Consider the following 22,792-nt stretch of genomic DNA (forward strand, 5'->3'; position numbering starts at 1 on the left):
CTCTGTCGATTAGTCACCTGAAAGAAGATGCTGTAGGAAGCCTGGCTGTCCACCTGAAGTCAGACTTAAGAGTTCGAGGGTCAGTCCCTCATGTATCCAGCCATCCTTGTCTTCCTAAATTAATCTTAAATCTCTTTTTAATCCATTCATACCTTTAACCACACCACCTGGGAAGGTACCCATTGTCCTCTTGGATTTTCCAAACCATACTGAATGAATTACTTGTCATGTACCCATCGGGCTGCCCACCAGGGACTGGGGACTGTGTCTCATTGGTTTTGGTATCCCCAGGGCCTAGCGTGGTCCCTGACTCGTGGTTGATCAGTATCTATTTGTTTAACTTGTGGGGTAATGAAAGAGTTCTACAGACTTATGCCATCATTGTGAAGCAGCTCAATCCATATGTGACATACGTGAGAGATGGGATCCTGCACACAAATTAAACTCATGTTTGCACAAAGTGATTCTTTTCCCAAAAAATAATATGAGAAAGCGAGAGTCACAGCTAACATTTACACAACTGCTTACTCTCGGATAGGCAAATTATATGTCTTCATTCATTTACTCTTTGCAAGAACATCACGAGGTAAATAGTATTATTCCATTCTACCAACGAGGACATTAAAACACCGAGAGGCCTTCTATCTGCTCCTTTCGAAAGCCAGTCTGGTTCCTGATGTGCTCTGCGCTTGCGGTGCCCCCCAGCCACAATGCCCTTCCCTATTTTATCACATGGATTTTCCTGGATATCATTTAGGCCTTAGCTAAAAAGTCACATTCGAAGAGAAGCCTTCTGTGACCTTCACCAGAAATAATCCCTTCCTCCAAGCATCTTTGATATCAAATTACTTTGTCTCCTTTTCTTAATCTCATTAATCTTCTGATGAAAATACCTGCATTTATTTGCTTTTTTCATCAATCACCTCCCCCATGTCCCACTAAAATCAAATCCTGCTCAGCAGGGAGCCTGCTTCCCCCCGTCTCTCTGCCTACTTGTGAGTTCTCTCTGTCAAATAAATAAATAAAATCTTTAAAAATAAAATAAAATAAGGGGTTTGAATGAGAAGCTCCCAGGGTACTGCCCCACTTGCGATGATTCTAAGCCTGGGGGTACAGCCTAATATCTCAAGGGCATGGTTAAGCAAATCCATATTTAGGTCTGTCTGAGATCTTACAGATTCCAGCTGTATGGCTGCAAAGTGCCACCTTTCACACGGTTCTCATGGGTCCACCATCCTTGCACTCCCTCTGCCCTTTCTTCTTGCTGCTTCCCTAGGGATCCAGCCTGTGATTCAAATCAGCTAGTAGAGAATTTACAGTTCCAGATTCCAACTGACAATACTCTTATGGAAGATGGGGTTATAATCCCATCTTCTCAGATAACTTCTGGAGTTATATCTGGTACCTTCGTGAGGCTGCTGAGTGTTAGGGGAACCATGCACATGGCACATTGTCCTGGAGGTGGGACGTGGGTCTGGGATTAAAGGGTCAGCATCTGTTGTCTGACGCCATGTGCTGGCTGCTTCCACCAGTGCCCAGAAAACTTCAAAAAAATTTGAAATCACACAATGCAGGAAAGACCTGCCTATGGTTATCCCCTGGTGAGGATAAGAGCAAGGCTTTTGCCTAGCTTCAGACCCGACTACTCAGCAGCATGTTACATGTGTTATTTCTAGAGTGAGCACAGATTATTTTCCGGAGCCTGAATTATTCAACACTTGGCCTGTCTCGGCCCTTTTTTACGTGCCAGTGGGCTCAGCATTGGAGTGTCAGCTCCTTAACCAAAGTGCTAGACTTTCTGAACATACATCAAGTGATGACTAAGTATTTGAAAACAGGAGTTTTTTAGCCTTTGCTTTCCACTTATTTGTCTATTATTTTAAAGTAGGCTTTGCACCCAGCATGGTGTCCAACATGGGGCTGGAACTCACAATCATGAGATCAAGACCTGAGCCGAGATCAAGAGTTGGACACTGAACTGACTGAGCCGCCCAAGCTTCCCCACCCCCCACCCGCCACTCATTCTTCTTTATACAGATGCTCAGACATGTTTCCACAGGAACTTGTAAGGCAAGGGTTAATGCAAGTTCCACGTTAGGATTCTGCAGTGTAGGGGAGCTGCTCAAAGCGGCAAGAGTGGACAGAAATCCCTCGTGGGAGGCTGGTATTAGCACACCTGCAAGGCAGGTTAGAGCCAATCAGTTCTCATCCATAGGTAAAGTCCATGATCTCAACATCTTGAATTTGCTTACATATCCTATTATTCATGGCTTTTTTCCAAAGACGACTACATCCTAAATTCTGGCCACGCCCTCTGTACGGCTAGTTATATAACCAGGTAATAAGACAGAACTGTACTCGCTAATATCTAGTGCATCTCTCCTTCATTTTCATGAATAAGGATGCAGAGCATGGTACTTTTCTCTCATATTCAGACAATTTGGTGCCAATTCTTAGAACATGTCCTGTCAAGGAAAAAAATACCGAAAGAAGAACAGTCTCAGAGAAGCCTAGGCAATTCCACAAGGTTGAAAGAAAGTGATACCCATAAAATTTTATTCCAGATCCAGGCAGAAAGGTCATAAGACTACATTGCCTTATGTAGTCTGTAGAGGTTATCCTGTAGTCTACAGGTTATCTGTAGACTGTAATTAATACCCACATTTATCATATTCAATTTAATTCACTCTTTGTACCATGCTAATTTAGCGATGTTAGAAAACCAACTCACACCCAACGTTCTAGAGGTAGCTTTAACTTTAAGAAACTTAATGCTGAAATACAGCATTCTCTCTCTCCCTACCCCTACGCACACACCCAGATGTGTAAGCCAGGACTACAACAGCTAGTCAGTCTTTGCTTCAACACACAGAATGCGAGAAAATGCCCGAGATCTCCTAAATGCCACCACCATGAAAGTCGTGCTCCTGTGTCTCCATCAGGGATCGTGGAGGTTCAGAGAGTCCATGTCACAAATCATTAACCACTGTAGGATTCCCTGACGGGGTCAAAGAAAGTCTGGCATGGACATATGTTAAGATTTATTGGTCTGGATCACGGTTTGTAATACTTTTCCAAAAAGAGTTAACCTCTGAAGTAATCCTTATCCAAATGGTTGCTGCTTTTCCCAAGTTCACGTTAGCAGACATGTCTCACAATGGGCTGGGTTTAAGCTGTTTTTCTCCATCTATTAACCTGACCAACACTCTACATCCTCAGAAATTACTGCAGAAGCACATTACAAAAGGCTTCACTTTGAACACTTCCTCCTGAATACTTGAACTAAATGTTATCATTAGAATTAGGACTCTGCTCATCAATTATTTCAAACATACATAATGTTTCATATTGTATCATCTCATCCAGAAGAGCTTACTATGTTTTATCTTTAGATGTAGTTACATTTATTTATCCAAATATTCCCCCAGATAAGTACTCCCAGAACACTTCTGTGACAAAATCTGGACCTGGGGTAGAAGGAAATAATGCTAGCCATACAAATGCATGGGTCTATCCCAAATTATGTAACTTATTTATGGAAACCTAATGTTGGTATAAAAGATATTACATAGGTCTGGATTATTCCTGACTAACAATGACCTTGGATTTTAAAAGTCATCAACTATTTAGCTTACGTCACTTAGGCGTTATGAGCAAAAATGTTTGATTTTGGGTAGGATACAATAATGTCTGGCATAGAAAAGAAAAATGTGTGTCTGATTCCCTCATAATTGTGTTTTGTATTGTTTTCCTTTAAATCATTCCAGCACCTCCACTCTCATTGCTAATACCCCAAAACAGGACTCACCAGTAATGTATTAAGCACGGCAGTCTGTCTGTCTGAGAGCCAGGGGCCCCGCTTACAAGCAGTCCAGGAAGCACTGGGCACCCATAGAAGAGGGGTCATGGCTAGTTGTGTTTTGGGTTATATGATCCAAAATTTTTCACATTCCTGGTCCTCATCAACCAAACCAGGAATGTGCTTGACCTAAAAGGTAAACAAGAGAAGGAACGCTGCCCAGCTGATGTGTTTTATTTGTGGCAGTGATTAATAACTCAGTCATGTGCTTCCTCCTACGGGTCTTGAAATCACGATGACAAGTAAGACAAACTGAAGTCACACTGGGTCTGAGACTTGCAGTGTGGGAAGGTATTACGCGATACCGAACGTAGAATCCACAAGGCTAGAGAGTCACAAGCGGGCTGAAGCCACGGGGCAGAGAGAAAGTGGCAAAAAGAAACTCAGCTGTGGCGATGGAAGTGAACCAGGAGAAGCAGGACAGTGGGGCTGAGCCCCCGTCCGGCCGATCACCAGCCCCGGGGATTGGCCCCAGGATGCTGCTCTGTTCTGATCAATGTCCCCGTTTCCAAAGACTGTGCAGGGTGAGTCTGTTCCTGTGTTTCCTTACTTGACTCACAGTCAAGTGCCACCCATCCTCCGAGGTAAACCAGTGTATCTTGTCACTCGTAAGAGCATAACTGGGACAGCCCGCTGCAGTCAACAAGCAGGCACCTGCTCACAAGGGAATTCCTCAGTGTCTGGACAGGAAATCCTAAATGTCAATAAAATGGACTTTGATGTGCCATCATACGATTTTCCCAGTTCTTTCTTTTTTCTAATTATTAAAGCAAAGTTACACTCAATACAGAAGACTCGAGGAAGTTCAAAGTAAATAAAAACCACTCGTAATCCCCACAACCAGAGACACTGCTACGTGTGCCTGCGTCCACCCAGCATTTTAAAGCAAGGACAACAGGATGTTCCATTGAGGGTCAGCCTGTCTCAGGTTTAGCTGCGGCATAAAAGCCAGAGAATCCACACATCCAGACAGATTGTGAGAAGACCAGTCAGCAGAACCTGCTTGTAGGATTTATTAAAACAAATAAAGGGGCACTTGGGTGGCTCAGGCAGTTGAGTGTCCGACTCTTGATTTTGGCTCAGGTCGTGATCTCAGGTTTGTGAGATGGAGCCCCGCGTTGGGCTCCATGCCCAGTGGGGAGTCTGCTTGAGATTCTCTCTCTCCCTCTCCCTCTAGCCCTACCCCTGCTCATGCGCTCTCTGAAATAAATAAATCTTTAAAAAATAAAGCAAAAAAAAAGCCAAAGTTCTTTGCCATATGTTTTCTTCTGGTTTTATAGTTTTCAGTCATATGTGTAAGTCTTTAACCTATTTTGAGTTGATTTTTATGTATGATGAAAGATAGGGGTCCAGTTTCATTCTTCTGTATGTTGGCCGTCCAGCTTTTCCCATGCCATTTGTTGAAGAGACTACCCTTTCTCTATTGTGTATTCTTGGCACCTTCATCAAAAATCAGCTGACATATATGCAGAAATTTATTTCTGGGCTCTTTTTTCTGTCCCATTGGCCTATATATTGATCTTTATGCCAGTTTTAACTACTGTAGCTTTGTAATACATTTTGAAATTAAAGAGTGTGGTGTGATTTCATGGATATGATCCAAAAGCACAGGCAAAAATAGACAAGGGGGACGATATCAAACTAAAAATCTTCTGCACAGCAAAGGAAACAATCAGTAGAGTGAAAAGGCAACCCATGGGATGGGAGAAAATACATTCAAAGTGCATCTCTGTTAAAGGGTGAATTTCCAAAATATGCTGAGTCACCTGGATGTCTCAGTCGGTTAAGTATCTGGAGCTCAGGTCATGACCCCAGTGTCCTGCAATGGGGAGCCTGCTTCTCCCTCGGCCTGCTGCTACCCCTGCTTGTGCTTTCTCTCAGACAAATAAATAAATAAAATCTTTAAAAATTTTGTCCAAAATCTGTAAGTAACTTATAATTCAATAGCAAAAATTTAATAATTTGATTTTAAAATGAGGGAGGGGGACACTTGGTGGCTCAGTTGAGCATTGGGCTCTTGGTTTTAGCACAGGTCGTGATCTCACGGGTCATGGGATCGAGCCCCGTGTCTGGGTCTGTGCTCAGTGGACAGGCCCTCTCCCCTTCCTCCCACTCCTTCACAGGCTTTCTCTCTTTCTTTCTCAAATAAATAAATAAATCTTCTCTTTAAAAATGGTCTAGGGACTTGAATAGACATTTTTCCAAAGAAAGCATACAAATGGCCAAGAGATCCATGAAAAGATTCTCAAAGTCAATAATATCAGGAAAATGCAAATCAAAACCACAGCGAGCTATTACTTCATACCTGTCAGAATGGCTACGATGAAACAAAACAAAACAAAACAAAAAACAAAGGCAGGGCTGAAGAAATTGGAATCCTTTAGTACGCTGTTGATGGAAACGCAAAATGGTGCAGCCACTATGGAAAACAGTATGGAGGCTCCTCAAAAACTAAAACAGAACTACCATATGATCTAGGAATTCTACTCCTGGGACTATACCAGAAGGAAATGAAAACACTAGGTCAAGAGATATCTGTACCTCCCGTGCTCATAGCAGTATCATCCACAACCTCCAAGATGTAGAAAGAATCTGAAGGTCCATCAACGAATGGATTTTTAAAAATGTCGTATAAACATATAAACATAAAATGGAATATTACTCAGCCTCTAAAAAGAAGGGAGGTCTGCAAATGTGACAAGATGGATGAACCTTGAGGGCACTGTGCTGAGTGAGAGGAGCTAGACACAGGAGGACAGATACTCAATGATTCCACTTACATGAGGTTTCTAATGTAGTTAAACTCAAAGAAGCAAAGAATAGAATGGTGGTAGTAAGGGATTGGGGGGAGGGGGACATGGGGAGTTGCTAATCCACACATAAAAAACTCCAGTTCTGCCTAAATGAGTAAATTCTAGAGATCTGCTGACTAACATTGTGCCAACAGATAAAAACACTTTATTATGCACTGAAAACTCTGTTACGAAGGTAGAGCTCGTATTAAGTGTTCTTACTTAAAAAAAAACCAAAGACCTCTTGTTAAGGTTACAAGTCCCGTTACCCACACTGGGTCAGAGGAGTGCAGGCAGATGGAGGAGTTTAGAGAGAGAAGCCTCAACAGCACTACCAGAAGACCTCTGCCTAGGTCGCTCTCAGTCTGGGGGAAGGGCTGCCTGGTGTTTGACTCTTGTGCAAGAAGAGTAAGTTTGAGAAGCTGGTGCCAGCCACCTCGGAATGAAGGGAGGTTGCTCAGCAGGCAATCAGTCCTCACTTCCGGGGCCTCTCAGGCAGAAATGCTCTGTGTGTGTCCCATGGACAAGACATGAGCCCCTGAAGAGGCAGAAGAGGCAGAAGAGGCGTGGGGCTCTCTTAGCTCATATCCACGAGAGCTAGCTCGAGAGGGAAAAGACCTTAGTGGAAAGAGGCTGTGGGTGAATCACTGGGCTCCCAGGGACATGGAGGGTTGGCAGAGAGCAGGGGACAGCACACCCTTTCATCAAGGAAGCTGAAGGAGAACAGAGCTTAACCTCCCCCAAACCCCCTGAGGCAAGAAATGCAAACATCTGTCCAACCCAGAGAGTGTGGAAGCCATCCAACAGCCATTCCAAAGGTCCAGCAAAAGCATTCAGCATCCGTCCCCGCTACATCCCCCCCCCACTCAAACTTGTACCTCTCTGCCCATCCACACTCCACTTCATCCACTAAGGGCATGGAGAGGTAAAGGCTTTGGTAGGGGGGTGGGGAGAAGGGAGGATCAAACCCCTCGTCACTGTTACAGGCTTCCCGCCATGGGTGTGCAGGGGAATGGCTGCTTTTCTGAGTGACGTCAGACTTAATCGGGGACCAGACAGCCCCATCACTATATAGTGAATTGGGACTGTGTTTTGTGTTTTGTGTCCTCAAGATTTTTGTTACTAACACTGAGCAGAAAAGTCATCAGACTACTCATGTTTTTATGCAGGGGTATTAAAAGGCCCAAACTATAGATGCTTTCTGATAATACATCTCAGGGTTGGGTTGGCTGCCCAACATGCCACATACACGTGCATGAGTTTTTTAAAAAATGCTTTTCCACTATAGAGACTGTTTTGCAGCCAATAATTCCCACATAGCATTTTATTAAGAATGCTATGCTACATCAGTATTTTCTTATTCCTGCATCTGTTCCGTAGTATATGTACCTAGTCCCTTATTGTTGGGCACAGGAGTTTTGGGTTTTTTAAAAAAGATTTTATTTCTTTATTTGTCAGAAATAAAGAGAGAGACAGCACAAGCAGAGGGATAGGCAGGCAGAGGGAGAAGCAGGCTCCCCACTGAGCAGGAAGCCCAATGTGGGGCTCATTCCCAGGACTCTGGGATCATGACCTGAGATGAAGGCAGCGGCTTAACCCACTGAGCCACCCAAGTGTCGTTGGGAGTTGTTTTTTTTTTTCTCATTAAAAAAATGTCCAATTATTGGAGAGGTTGACTACTATTTCATTTGTTCATTGCATACGTGTTTTTTTTTATGCATTACCTGCTCAACACAGGTTATTTTAAGCCTGGTGTCACTGAAAATATCAGTTCTTCAAAGCTCAAGGCAAAGGACCAAAAGGATGTCAGAATGGGTAACAGAATTTTCTTGGCTGTTTGCCTCCCGTTACTCCTTCCTCTGTTCAGACTGTGGTGGTAAATACAAAGAGAGGTACTATGTGGCCCCAGGACACAGACACTATTGTCATAGACGTTCTCCAGCGCCATCTTCATCTTCTCCTGCCAATGGCCCCCGACTGGCTTGGCGGCATAGTGACACCGACTGAGCGTGAGAGAGTGGATGGAGCGGACAGTCAGGAGATGAGTTCTGATCCCTTCGTTACTTGGGCTGATCAAGTAACATCTATGTGTCTCATTTCTCTCATCTAGACAACTCAATTCTTCATGACTAGACCCCCTGCTTACCGGTGTGGACTTGCTTCCCGTCGTCCCCTCACTTACCACCAGGTGCCAACCATTCAAAGCCCTGGCCACACTCTCCGGCCTTTCCCCAAGTTGCTCTACGCCTGCTTTGTCTTCCCTCCCATAGGTATTCTTGGTCCCACGAACTAGTTCAGTGCTGGCACTTCGCTAAAGGATTGAAAAATGTTTTTTGAGTGAAAAATAAAACGAATTCAATTCAACTACAATGAGCATTTTCGTTTGTAAAGAGGCTGGGGATACACTAGGAAATGTGAGCTCTAACAGCGGGAAAAGATACACAGAAGAGCCCTGTTAAAACACAGGGTATGTCAGATCCTCAAAAGAAAAGAAGTTGGGGCGCCTGGGAGGCTCTGTCAGTTAAGCGTCTGCCTTCGGCTCAGGTCATGATCCCCGGGTCCTGGGATGGAGCCCCATGTCAGGCTCTCTGCTCAGCCGAGAGTTTGCTTCTCCCTTTGCCTACCACTCCCACTGCTTCTCTTTCTCTCTCTGTCCAACAAATAAATAAATAAAATCTTAAAAAAAGAAAAAAGAAAAATAGTCTCGGGCCCCCTAAGTGGCTCAGTCTGGCTCTTGGTTTTGCTCCGATCATGATCTCGGGGGACCTGGTATGGAGCCCCCAGGTCAGGCTCAGGATCCGCGGTGGGTCTGCTGTGGGGTTCTCTCCCTCTGCCCCTCCCCACACATACCCTCTCTCTCTAAAAAATAAATAATCTTTACAATGAAACAAAAAACACCAGTCTCTCTACTCACAATACTTCTGACACTAACTGCCCAGAATCAGTGTAGACTCCATAGGTTAAAAACTCGGTCCTACAAGACTTGACCCCACTTCAGCCACTGATCTCCAATCCTTGGTACTTCGGACTGACCATCCAAGGGCCGGTCTTGGGTTTGATTATTTGCTGGAACAGCTCAAAGGACACAAGTAAAGAATTTACCTACTATTGCCAACATATTACAAAGGATTTTTATCAATGACACAAATGGACAGCCACATTAAGAAATACACAGGACAAGGTCTGGAAGCGTCCTGAGCACAGGAGTTTCTGTGGGGTTGGGGGTACACAGCCCCTCCCAGCATGTGGATGCATTCTTGTTCACCACCCAGAAGCTCTCTGAACTTTCTGGCTTAAGGTCCTTATAGAAGCTTCGTTGAGTAGGTATGATTGGTTAAATCTTTAGCTGTCATTGGTTAAGTTCATCTCCAGCCCCCACCCCTCCCCCCTCCTCCCTGGAGGTCAGGGGGTGAGGCTTAAAGTTCCAATCCTCTATTCACATGACTGGTTCCTCTGACTCCAAGTTCCAGAAGTCTCTGACTGGGATGTGGTTGAAAGGAGCGCATTATGAATAACTAAAGACAAATGGATAAAGAAGATGTGGTCCGCATGTACAATGGAATATTACACAGCCATCAGAAAGGATGAATGAATACTCAACTTTTGCATCAGCATGGATGGGTCAAGAGGAGATTATGCTGAGTGAAGTGAGTCAAGGAGAGAAAGTCATATCATATGGTTTCACTTACTGTGGAGCATAAGGAATAGCATGGAGGACATTAAGAGAAAGAAGGGGAAAATGAAGTGGGGGGAATTGGAGGGGGAAATGAACCATGAGAGACTGTGAACTCCAAGAAACAAACTGAGGGTATTAGAGGGGAAAGGGGTAGGGGAATGGGTGAGCCTGGTGATGGGTATTAAGGAGGGCACGGACTGCATGGAGCACTGGGTGCTGCACGTAAACAATGAATCTTGGAACACTGCATCAAAAACTAATGATGTGGGGTGCCTGGGTGGCTCAGTGGGTTAAGCCTCTGCCTTCGGCTCAGGTCATGATCTCAGGGTCCTGGGATGGAGCCCTGCATCGGGCTCTCTGCTCAGCAGGGAGCCTGCTCCCCCCCCCCCCCGCCTCTCTGCCTGCTTGTGATCTCTGTCTGTCAAATAAATAAATAAAATCTTTTAAAAAAAAAACTAATGATGTACTGTATGGTGACTAACATAATAAAAAATAACAACAATTTAAAAAATAAAATACATGTTTAAAAACAAACAAATAAACAAAAACCTCACACAAAAACAAACCCCAAAAAACAAAAACAAAAGATATTCCTCTCACCCCTACCACTCAGGAAATTTCAAGGGTTTTAGAAGCTCCGTGCCAGAAACCAGAGACAAAGATCAAATACATATATTTCTTCTTATGTCACAATCACATAATTAAAAAAAAAAACAAAAATTCTTGCTTTGGGACCATAAGGAAGGATATGATTTGTTCTGGGTTAGAGCTGAGGAAGCATTCATAGAGATGGGTCTTAGGAGAGATTGAAATATACTGGCATATACTGGAGGATAAATGCAGAGTCTGAATCTGCCACTGTTCCTCCCCAGGGATGCTCTTCTGTGAATGATCAAATGGTTCGGAAAAGATTGCGCACGCGCGTGTGTGTGTGTGTGTGTGTGTGTGTGTGTGTATAGGAAGGGGGTAGAGTTGCAGACCATCATTGGTGGACAGTAACTTGAGGAAAGGAAGTAGGGCAGGTTTTCCTTCTTTTTGTTTTGTTCCAGTGTTCATAGAAATTTTTATCTGTTGGCCTTGAGTTAAGAGAAATCATGCAAGCTTAGTCCTGGAGGTCAATTACTGCCGATTAACATATTCTATATAATACTGTCCTACGTCATTGGACATAAATAAGAACCCCAGAAACTCTGAAATTCTCTCAGTTCCTTATGAGAAACACACAAGAGAAGGTTTAAGACTCAGATCTTGCTGGTCTTCCGGAGGCTTCCTATGCTTTCTTATGAAGAATAGGGCTTGGAGGGGAAGTCAAAGATTTATTTTTGTGGCTTCACACCTGTCACTCCAACCAGCCCACTGGGTGGCTGCTCCCTGATTCAGCAAATTCACCTAAAAGCTAGAGATAGGGAGACAGTTACCACATAACCCTTTAGCACATGATTAACTTCCCTTCTATCAGAAATGACTGTGTACTTCTCTAGTTATCATTTAGAATAATAATAATAAAAAAAATACATAAACGGTTAACCTAAATATCATTCTCCACGTGCAAGTTTAAAAAATTATATTTAGCAATTTTTGCTAAAAAAAAAAATTAGTGAACACATAGCAGAAGTAACTGAAGGTGAACAGATTCCGGGAGGAGTGCAGGGGTGAGGGGTGAAGTACAAGCCCCAGTTACCCACCATAAACCAACACAAGCCCTATTCTTTAGGACTTTAGTTCCCAACACTGCAATGGAAGATGTGTGGGGCGCCTGGGTGGCTCAGTGGGTTAAAGCCTCTGCCTTGGGCTCAGGTCGTGATCCCTGCTTCCTCCTCTCTCTCTGCCTGCCTCTCTGCCTGCTTGTGATCTCTCTGTCAAAAAAAAAAAAGTGTTGAAATGAAGATGTGCGTATGCTAGTGCAAGTTCACTATGTGTGTTATGTAGCATTGGAACAATGGAGGCGTTAACAGGCCATAATTGGGAGTTCTAGTCCCCCAACCACCACTAACCCGCCTTCAAGGCCAGTATCTTTATGGCCGCTCTCCTCTTCATTTCAGCTCCCACCCATCTTTCCCTCATTCCCAAAGCCTGCCGTCGGGACCACCCATGAAGTACTTAGTTGTGTGCTGTACGGTATTTAAATTTTCATGCCATGTGTGCCCAAAGAGACGATCAATTTCTTGGGTTCTACATTCCGCATTTACCACAGCAGACCGCAAAAATCATACAAATACTAGGTCCTCAAAATATTGTCAAGAATCTCTTATTTGAATGAAATGGAAATATCACTAATCTTGATCCCCAAAGAGGCTGGGATTTATTTAAATAAACTCCCATCATGATAAACTTGGAAAGGACCATCTCTTTCCTTTCTCGTCATGCCCGTAGAGGACACCATTCTCAGCCTCGACACTTTGAACCTAGAGATATATGTTCAATATATTCCAGCACATTCTGGAATTCCAGGGCCAAATGACCTGCCGGGGCTTCAACCTGTCGCACAGCAGCTTACCTGGTCGGTGCTGGGCGGCACAAGGTAGAATGATGGCTTTATCTCTCTCCTCATGACTTGGGACAAGCTTCTAAACCAAGATCCCCAGTGTCCTAGGCTGGTGGAGAGGGCACAGTGAAGACGGGGGACTCGCCACTTGCTGAAGCCGAAACACACGTCTGCTGACCCCACACGAAGAGAAAGTGCCGCCCAAAAGTCAACTTGCTGCTACTTCACCAAGGGAAACTGCCACGGGAAGGGTCTTGGTTTTTGTTTTTTTGGAGGAGAGGAGGGTATTTCGATCATCAGTCAGCCTTCATTCTTTTTGCTTGGAATGGGAGAGCTGACAGGTAAGGAAATGAGAGCACCTGCACTCTCCTCCGGCCGCCGGGCACCTGCTGTCTGGCAGGCTGTTCACCTCCGCTTGCCCAGGCGCTGGCTCCTGGGGGCCGGTCAGTCCCTCCTGGCTCATCAGGTACCTGCTGGCAGCTTCGACGCACAAGTCCTTTACCAGGCCATCTGGAGCCGGAGAACACTTGCCAGGCTCCCTTGCTAGAACTCTGCTTCCAATTCTGCTCACCTTTCCCTTCATCTCTTGCCTGGTCCCACGCCTAACACCTGACCTTCACTGGGGAGAGAAAGTAGCTCACGAGATAGAACAGTTAGCTCCCTGTTTCAGAGCTGGTGAAGGAACCGGCGGCCTGCTGTGTTCAGATCTATTACCTCCCTGGACTCCCAGAGCGTGGAGTCCACCTGAACCGGCCAGTTTCAGTGTGCACAGTGGTCCGATGCCAAAAGCTCCTGAAAGCCAAAAACCTGGGCTCCCATGAACTCACCATCCCCGTCTCCAGCCAGTCAGCCCCAAGTCCTGCTAATGTAACTTTGCAAAGATTTCCTGAGCCTCTCCCCTTCTCTTCATCCTTAGTCAGGGCCCCTAAACATCTCTCCTCTAATCCCGGCGTCACCAGCCGACTCACTCTGCTGCTCCGGGTATCCCAGGGGCTCCCCAGGGGCTCCCGTTTGCAGCCAGCCCTCCTGCCAGTCAAGGGCTCTCACTTTGTACTCTGGTGACAGCACTCCTGCTCCCCAGAGTCCCCCACATCTTTGTGCCGTCTCTAGGGCTGCCTGCCCCATTTGGGATGCCCTTCCCACCTTTATAGAACCCCACACCCCACTCAAGACTCAGGCCTCGTCTCCTCCAGCGAAGTCCTCCCTGAGACTTCACCTGGGGGGAAATGACCTCTGTGTCCCTGTGCGTAGCTGTCTCATTGTCTGTCATGGTACATGAAATAGGCTGTTTTTAAGTCCTTCCCCATCACTGAGGGCAGAGACTACAGACAGCATTCTGTATTTCCTGTACTAGTTCCTAACAGGATCTCCCGTGTATGTATCAGCTAAATAAACGAGCGCTGCTCTACGGAAGTGTTGTTGAACCCATGACAGGGATAAAAATCTCTCACGGGGCTCTCATCCTAGAAAGGAACACAGAAGTACCCAGCCTCGAACCCCCCCAGGGCTGTGAGGCGCTGCTAACCCACCCGATGACTACCGCAACCCAGGAAGGCAGGTGGACCCACACCCCTAGAGAAGGGGGCACTGGGCTACCTCCCCAGGAGACCCAGGCCCCTGGAGGTGCAGAAGCTTCCATCTTTACGGCTCCATCTGTGAATGGCCCAGAGCAGCTCAGAGATGAAGCTCAGAGGACCCGAGGCTTTCATGCTAAAACTGTCATGTCTTCAAAGCACGGGTTGGAAATCGTGCCATTTAAAAGATTTGTTGTTGGTTCTCAGACAGAGGCAAATTATTTATAATGAAAAGTTACGCTGATGCATCTTTGTATTCCTGTGAACTCTCTCCAAGATCCGTAAGGCCCCGAACAACGAACAACGTGTGAAAAGTTGCCACACGGAAGAAATGAAAAACAGCCATGCAGGAGTCCAGAGGCAGGCGGCGGCTGAATGCTAGGTACAGAATGCTAGGCAGACCAAGGTGAGGGTGGGGTCCGGTGTGGCTTTGAAGGTGGAGACAGCTACCCTGCAGGGAATACGTTACTCATACACCTTTTAAAGACTTTGCCTGGATGTCAGGGGCAAGGCAATTAAACAGCTGTGGACAGACATGACCTAATTTATTGGCCTTTCCAGCTGTCTTGTGTGGAGCCGTTGCTACCCGAACCTACAAATAAGGATGCGTTTTGATGGGATGTGGGGTGGGATGGGGGAGCTGCCCTGACATCCCCCGCCCCCACCCCAACGGGGAAGGTCATTGTCAGAAATCACCCCAGTGGAGCGCCGCGCTTTGGCTACTCAGAGCAGAGACGCTCCTCTACCCACGGGGAGGGCATGACTTTCAGGAGTTCTCCCATGGCCTCCGCTCAGCACGACCGGGAGCCGCCAAGTGCAAGCCTGAGTGCAACTACACGGTAATAATCCAGCAACCGAGACCCCACCCTCAAACAGGCACAGTCCAAAGAGTTGTTTTTAAATACCTTGCTGGGATCTGGAAGAAAGGAAGAAAACCAAGTGTAAAATCCACGGCAGCCTTTCTTTTCTTTGTTTTTTTTAATAGGCTGTTAAAACGTCTTTCAAAGATTCCCCCCAAATGAAAACAAAAACCTGGGTCATCCTCTGAACGCTGACATGATTTAAATCAAAACGCGGGCTGTTTTGGGGATTTCATATAACCCCACAGGCGGTCCTCGGGCCATCTGGGAGCATCTGAGGAGTCTGTCTCCAGAGGCCCTCGGGCTCAGTCACTGAAGCCTGAACCTCATCAGCGCCCCCGGAACGTTCTCGGGCATCCCGTAGCCCGCGAGCGTGTTCCACGTGGCTGCAGGGGATCCTGAGGGCCCTCCGTCCGACCCGGCTCTGATCTCTGCTCACGTGTTCTCTCCACTGCTATTGAACTCCCTGAAAGCTAAGGGATTAACTGCCCTTGGAACCTCCACTTCCCCCACCCCCACCCCGGTCTCTGTAGTCCTGTGTCGCGATCACGTCACCCACGGAGCCACAGAACACACAGCACCAATGCCTTGGGGGACCGTTGGAGTCCCACGTTCTAGTCCCACACTCTGGACATTGCTCTGGTCTTAAGACTCTTTGAGGAAAGAGAGAAACAAGGATAATAATACTGGGGTTGGGTGGAGGAGGGAATAGGGATACTCATGTTTGTTCTTTCTACCTTCAAGGACATTTTTTTTTTTAAAGATTTTATTTATTTATTTGACAGAGATCACAAGCAGGCAGAGAGGCAGGCAGAGAGAGAGGGGGAAGCAGGCTCCCCGCTGAGCAGAGAGCCCAATGCGGGACTCGATCCCAGAACCCTGAGACCACGACCTGAGCCAAAGGCAGTGGCCTAACCCACTGAGCCACCCAGGCGCCCCAAGGTCATTTTATTAAGGGCTCTGGTGAACACCGGAGGCTTTATGGCTCTGCATATATTCAAGTATTCCTGAAGAATCACAGAATCGGCACAGAGGTAGGTAACTCCTTCCTCTCGCTTTTGGCCAATTTGTACTAAAACCAGGCTGCTTTTGCCTTTCAAGAGCTCTTGTCACCTTCTCTGGCTAGGCCGTCCTACTTGCTCACAGTGAACGTGACCACCCAGGAGCCGCTGCCAAGAGCCTGGGCCGGGAGCGTGGGAGCAGAGTCACAAGCACACAACTCACAACAAGCCTCCCGTGGATCTCCCAGCCCTCGCGTTTGTGTGCAACCCACATTTAGTGGGCGGTAAAACAAAACAAAACAACAAAAAGTAAAAAGCAATTCTTCCCGTTGCCAGACTCAACAACAGCTCCAGGGACAGAAGGTCCCTTTGATCCTACCAAGCAATTTTAAAGTGGGAAAGCACTGGAAACAAGGTTTATTACGTCTGCGTGGGGCACAGCCTTCTCAGTCACCCTCTGCTAGGGCTCCAAGCCTTCCCCTCCCAAACCACAGGGTTTCCTGAAAATCGACACTCCCTCAGCTTGTGCAATAGAGAGGAGCGTAGGAAAGATGTGTATGCCAGGCGGAGTCAGGGCCCCGTGCCCGGGCTGTCAGGCCAGGATCCCTCATTGCACATTATAATCATCTGGGGGAGCTTTAAAAAAATGCCTGTGCCCAGCCTGATCGCAGAGCAATTAAGCCAGAATGTCAAGGTGAGGCCTGGCCCCGGTAATCCAAAGAGTTCCCAGGTAGCTGTCATTTCAGCCAGGTCTGACAACCTGTCTTAGCAGAGCCTGCAGGCCAAGACCTGTCATTTCAGAAGCTAAGAAGATAGCAAGTATCTTAGTGTCCAGGTGGGCTCGTAGAGAACAGAAGTGCCACACCCACAAGAGAAGGCAGAACGAGAGGGTCTGTGGCCCCTGCTCAGGATGCCGTGCCCTTCACTTTCCCCCATGAGGTGCTGCTGATTGGATGCCTGACCTCAGGGCAGTCCATCTACAGGCTGGCCACAGATGTGCCCTGTAACCCAGCAAGAGGCTCTGGAACAGAGAATGCAAAAAGCAGCAGTCTGTCGAAGAATCAAGGGCACGCTGGGAGGAAGAGAGTGTGGGCTATGATACGCGAGCAGAGCATGTGGCCGGTCCCTGGAGCTGCCCTGGCTCCCCAAGTCCTTCAAATTTCAGTTTCAGTCCCTGCATAACCTTTCTGCAAAGCCCACTGTGCCTTAGGTGCCCTGAGCGACACTCTTCTTTTCTACTTAAAGACCCTGAGTCACAGGTGCACGACCACCCAGGACGGCAGAGAGAAGCAGCCGCATGGAGAAGCAAGAGCAGAGCAGGGCAACTCTCCAAAGGTGCAGAAGCCAGAGAAACTGTAAAAGAATACAGAACGGGCATGGACAGTAGCCCAGGATAACAGGAAGGAAAATGCGTTAAGAATCGTCTGGCAGGAAGGAAAGCTTGAGCCGTGTGAGGCTGGGCAGTGAGAGAATGCAGGTGCTCTGGGATTGACAGAATACAGCAGGAATGGGAGAGAAAAGAACAAGGATCCATGCTGCTGGGGGATGACCTCTGCAAGTTTCCTCTCCAGGCTCTAACTATGGGTCAGCTGCTTCCAGCTGGCTTCAGCCGCAGGAGACTGGAGGGCAAGAAGACAGAAGAAGGCGGGGTCTTCTTGTTCTCCCTCTGCCTCAAGCAGAACTTCTGGCAGTGAATGCCTCTCCCGCCAGTCTCCAAATCCCCCACACAGGCCTAACATGCTCCCTTACAGTTTCTCTTGGGGGATCCTAGTCCAGGCTTGGATAACACCGCTGGCTCCCTTTTCCTCTCCAGCCAGTGGTGTGCCAAAGCTGGCTTGTACTGGCTCAAAAGGGAAGATGGTCAAATACTCAGGAATTTTGCAAGCTGGTTGTTAACTGTTGTTACCTTGAAATTGGCCAAGGCTACAAATCAAGGCTTTTTCTCCAGGGGAGCCAGTTACCAGCAGAACACTGCCTCCAGGCTTCCTGCTGGGGTCTGTCTGGGGCTGCCTCACTGTCCCTGATGGGTTTTTCTGCCTCTTTCCATCACCATGGAACCAATTCACTGCACAACATTCTATTTTAAATAAATAGTTTCTGTTTTCCTGGTGGGCTCCTGATTGATGTGCAGACAGTGATCTCCTACAGAGCTTAACCAGTTTCCCTGGGAGTGGTAAACATTCAATTCACAACATGGCAGGTTTTAATTTTGTTTGCTCGTTCGTCCACTAATCCCGTTAATCACTTATCCTTGTGATTAATCCTTAAGGCAAATTAATTTTGTGATAAATTAAAAAACTTATGTCACCCTAGCAGGGGATTGGTTTGACTATCAAAAGAACCAGATGTAAGAGGGGATGCCTGGGTGGCTCAGTTGGTTAAGCATCTTGCCTTTGGCTCAGGTCATGATCCCAGGGTCCTCAGATTGAGTCCCGCGTCAAGCTCCTGGGAAACCTGCTTCTCCCTCAGCCTTTCCCCCTGCTCGTGGACTCTCCTCTCTCTCTCTCTGTCAAATAAATATATAAAATCTTAAAAAAAAAAAAAAAAAAAGGACAACCAGGTCACGTGATATAGATTTCAGGATGAATGGTCTGGCCTGGCTTGGTTGGGTCTGCCACCAGGCACAGGAAATGGGAAGACGAAGGAAGTGAAACATGACCCATTAACTATGCGTACTAATACATGTGCAAAATCACACTTCTCTGCACAAAAGCCTTTTCCCTCCAAGTTCCTTCTTAGTTCCATGATAGCAGGTGCTGTAGCATTTGCCTCACCAAACTTATTGTTTGTTTGTTCCCCGGTTCTTTTTCTTAAAGGAATAATCATAGGGTCTTGGAAGCAGATGGAGATAAATGGTAACAGGACAATCTGCAAGCCATTTGTGGGGGGGGGGGGAACCAATTCATATAATTATCCTACTTTAAAAATAAAATATATATTGGATCATTAAAAAGTTCATTTTAAAAAAAGATTTTAAAAAGTAGCGGTAAATATTGACCTAATCTAGATGGGAGAAATTTCTAATCTCAAAAAGAAAAATTTTTAAAACTTGGTACATTTTGTTATATAAAAATGGAGGGGCAACCGGGTGGCACAGTTGGTTTAGTATCGGACTCTTGGTTTCGCCTCAGGTCACAGTCTCACGGCTGTGAGATCGAGCCCTGCACCGGACTCTGTGCTCAGCCAGGAGGAGTCTGCTTGAGATTCTCGCTCCCTCCCTCTTGTGCTCTCTCCTTTTCAAACACATAAATAAATCTTAAGAAAATATATTTTTAATGGAAAAAAATTCCTACTGCTTTCAGCGAAATAGAAGTGCAAACTGAAAACTGGGAAATATGTTGTAATAAATAGGACAAAAGTCAATTTCCTTAAGAGAGAAACATATAAATCGGAAAGAAAAAAACACACTGAGATTCTATGTCAGACAGTGCTGATTGCCTTCTTGAATCTAATCCCTCCTCCTCTCTGGTTTTGCCATGCACAGCAAAGAGTTCAGTTTCAGAGGAGGGATCACAATTGGTCCAAGCCTAACGTCCGAATCTCATTTCTTGATTTCCCAATTCCCTTGCAGTGAGGGTGGCCTTATGACCTGATTCTGGCCAATGAGACATAAAGAGGAATCGGGTGGGAGGGCATCTGGAAAAGCTTTCACTCTCATGGTAAAGCACAAGCAGATCTGGCTCCACCACAGCCCCTTCCTCCTATCTGGAACAGGAAACCGATGTTCAGAGCAGTTGCAGCCATTTTGTGCTGTAAGACACCATCCTGACAGCCTAAACCACTAAACCAGCTACTGCTTGTCTACTTCCAGAGATCTTTTAATATCAGAAAATTGTATTTCCAATTTGTTAAAGCCATGGTAAGATCTGTTATATATGACAAGAAGCATTCTGAATATAAATCTTGAAATAAAAATGGGCAAAAATATGAATAGACAATTCATAAATCATGAAATGTAAATGAGTTGTAAACATATGAAAAAAGTTGAAATTCATTATAACCAGTGTTAGACATAAAATCAAGTTAAAAAGTGGTTTTTCGACTACAAAATTAACAAAGGTTAAAAAAATAATAATAATATCATCCAGTGCTGAGGTGGATATGGTAAAACAAGAGGCTTCTCACACTGCCAGTCAAGGTGAAATATGGTGGAACATTTTTTTGGGGAGGTAATCTGGTAACATGTAATAAGAATTTAGAAAATAAATTATTATAAACTAAGGATTCTACTTTGTGTAATTTACCCTGGGGAGACAATTTATTATTTTTTTTAAGTTTTTTTTTTTTTACTTATTTATTTTACAGAGAGATAGAGAGAGCATAAGTAAGTAGGCAGAGAGAGAGGAAGAAACAGGCTCTCCACTGATCAGAGAGCCTGATTCGGGGCTCGATCGCAGGACCCAGTGATCATGACCCGAGCTGAAGGCAGCCGCTTAACCTGAGCCACCCAGGCGCCCCCTAGGGAGACAATTTCAATTGAATTAAGAATGTAATCATGAAGGTTTGTCACAGTATTATTTAATAAAGCAATAAGAAATTTTAAAAAGTAAGAAAAAAATCAAAGTGATTAATTAATTTAATTAATAATTAAATTCTAAAATATATATAGTAGAATAGTCACAAAAAATAACACCAGAACCTTTCTTTGGCAAGTGGGGAGTTTGGTCACTGCTGGCCCCAATCCCTTCTTTCATCATTAGAAAGTCTGACACACAGTGCGATGAGGAAGCTAGCTCCTCTGGTAGGCCAAGCTGATATTTTAAGTACGACCTTTAAATAGGGCCATTGGCAATGCCAACAAGGAAACATTCCTGGGAAGGAGAGTGAGGTGAGCCTACAGCTCTCGAATATCACGGCCCATGCAGAACTAACTGTAGGAGAATAGGCCTGAATTGATTCAGTGAGAGTCTTGGCCAGCTGATTCTGTTCTAAGACTCAAGTATGCTAACAGAGAGAAACATGTTTTCTAACACAATCTTCTTTGTCTTTGGTTTCCCCAAGTCTTCCCTTCCTTCCCTCTGTATTCCTTCACGGATGTAAGTTAAGGTCCATTTCATTAGAAATTGAGCATCTATTAGATGTGTAAGGTTCTCCATCCCTAAGACGATCTTCAGTCACATGGAACTCACTTCCCAAGAATACATTAACATTACAATATGTATGAAACATTAGAAAGAAAAGGGTGGAAAAACATCCAGGTATTCTTTTTTATTTTTTTAAACAAATCATTTCAGGGGCACCTAGGTGGCTCAGTGGGTTAAAGCCTCTGCCTTCAGCTCGGGTCATGATCCCAGAATCCTGGAATCGAGCCCCACATCGGACTCTCTGCTCAACAGGGAGCCTGCTTCCTCCTCTCTCTGCCTGCCTCTCTGCCTACTCGTGATCTCGGTCTGTCGAATAAATAAAATCTTAAAAAAAAAAAATCGTTTCAAAAGATGTACTTATGAAGTTAAAAAACATAGCCAAACATTTTGTATTTCCTTATGATCCAAAGAAACAGCCACCATTTTTTAGTTAACCTATGACAATTATAAGAAATAAAATAAATAAAATAATCGTAAAAGGGTTAGAGTCCCTTTAAATATCATGCCCAAGAGACTGTTTGGAGCACATCCTCACAAACGCACACAAGCTTCCTAAAGCATAACTGGTTGCCTGTGATGTTTCCTATATACGGCCGATCCCATGAGGGATACCCTAGCACCCCTTATGCCCTGTTCCTTGATAATAACTTTTGGTCAGACACAGGGCAGCCTAGCATTATATGTGCTCTCATGTCATGCTCAGTGGAAAAAAGTTTTAACGTGGAAACATCTCAGTGCCATTGCGGGCTGGGTGGGCAGTGTGTGGCTAATCACGTCACCCTCTTGGGGCTCTGTGGTTGGAGGCAGGGTTGCGTAGTAATTAATGCGGGTGGAGTCCACAAATCCAACACTTCCTGCAGCAGTATCTCCATCAGGTTCCTTCTCCTCCCTGACTTCCCTCAGCAGAAAGGAGATAAAAAAAATATCCCTTCCCTCAGGCTGTTGTGGGAATTAAATGAGCAAACGCACTGGTAGAGTTTGGCACAGAGCGAAGGCTAAGCAAGCATTAGCTATCACTACTGTGGTTACCATTTGCTTTTAAAAGACTGAAGTGCCTGTTCTATCGATTATGAGACTAAAAACACACAGATAGGAAAAACTTGGAAAGCTACAGGACTTCTAATGTCACACAGCCTCCAAAGGACACTGCCCCCCAAACCTTGGGGTATGAGACTATAATATGATGGTAGTTCCATAAGTACTGCCGTGAGAGACCAATCCACGGCCATCGCTAGACGGGTGGGGACGTGTGAGAGAAAGATCTCCCCGAGGATTAAAGGAATGAACTAAACTGCTGTTCCTGGAAGCTGCAGACATGACAGATCCATGAGAACCCCACACCACGTTAAGCGAACACACAAGCCTACGTGGCAGACCTGTAAATTCTGGATGGTTCCCGTGGTCCCTTTCCTGAGGCCACATGGGGCTACTGGAGGGCAAGCTACAGTTAAATGAATACTT

At 45.6% G+C, this 22,792-nt stretch overlaps 1 protein-coding gene across 3 annotated transcripts in view; it reads right to left on the reverse strand.

The window, feature by feature from the left end:
- EXPH5 (exophilin 5) overlaps positions 1–22,792 on the reverse strand; it is a 64,571-nt gene that overhangs the window by 35,270 nt on the left and 6,509 nt on the right. Inside the window, exon 1 of one of the 3 annotated variants that reach the window (XM_082683220.1) lies at positions 12,013–12,084. The exons of the other annotated variants lie outside the window; for them this stretch is intronic. The gene's annotated coding sequence lies outside the window, so the exon portion shown is untranslated. Of the gene's footprint in view, positions 1–12,012; positions 12,085–22,792 lie in introns of those variants that run through there. 3 annotated transcript variants of the gene reach the window in all.

The sequence above is a fragment of the Mustela nivalis genome, assembly GCF_964662115.1.
Source record: "Mustela nivalis genome assembly, chromosome: 9".
In the NCBI taxonomy this organism is placed as follows: domain Eukaryota; kingdom Metazoa; phylum Chordata; class Mammalia; order Carnivora; family Mustelidae; genus Mustela; species Mustela nivalis.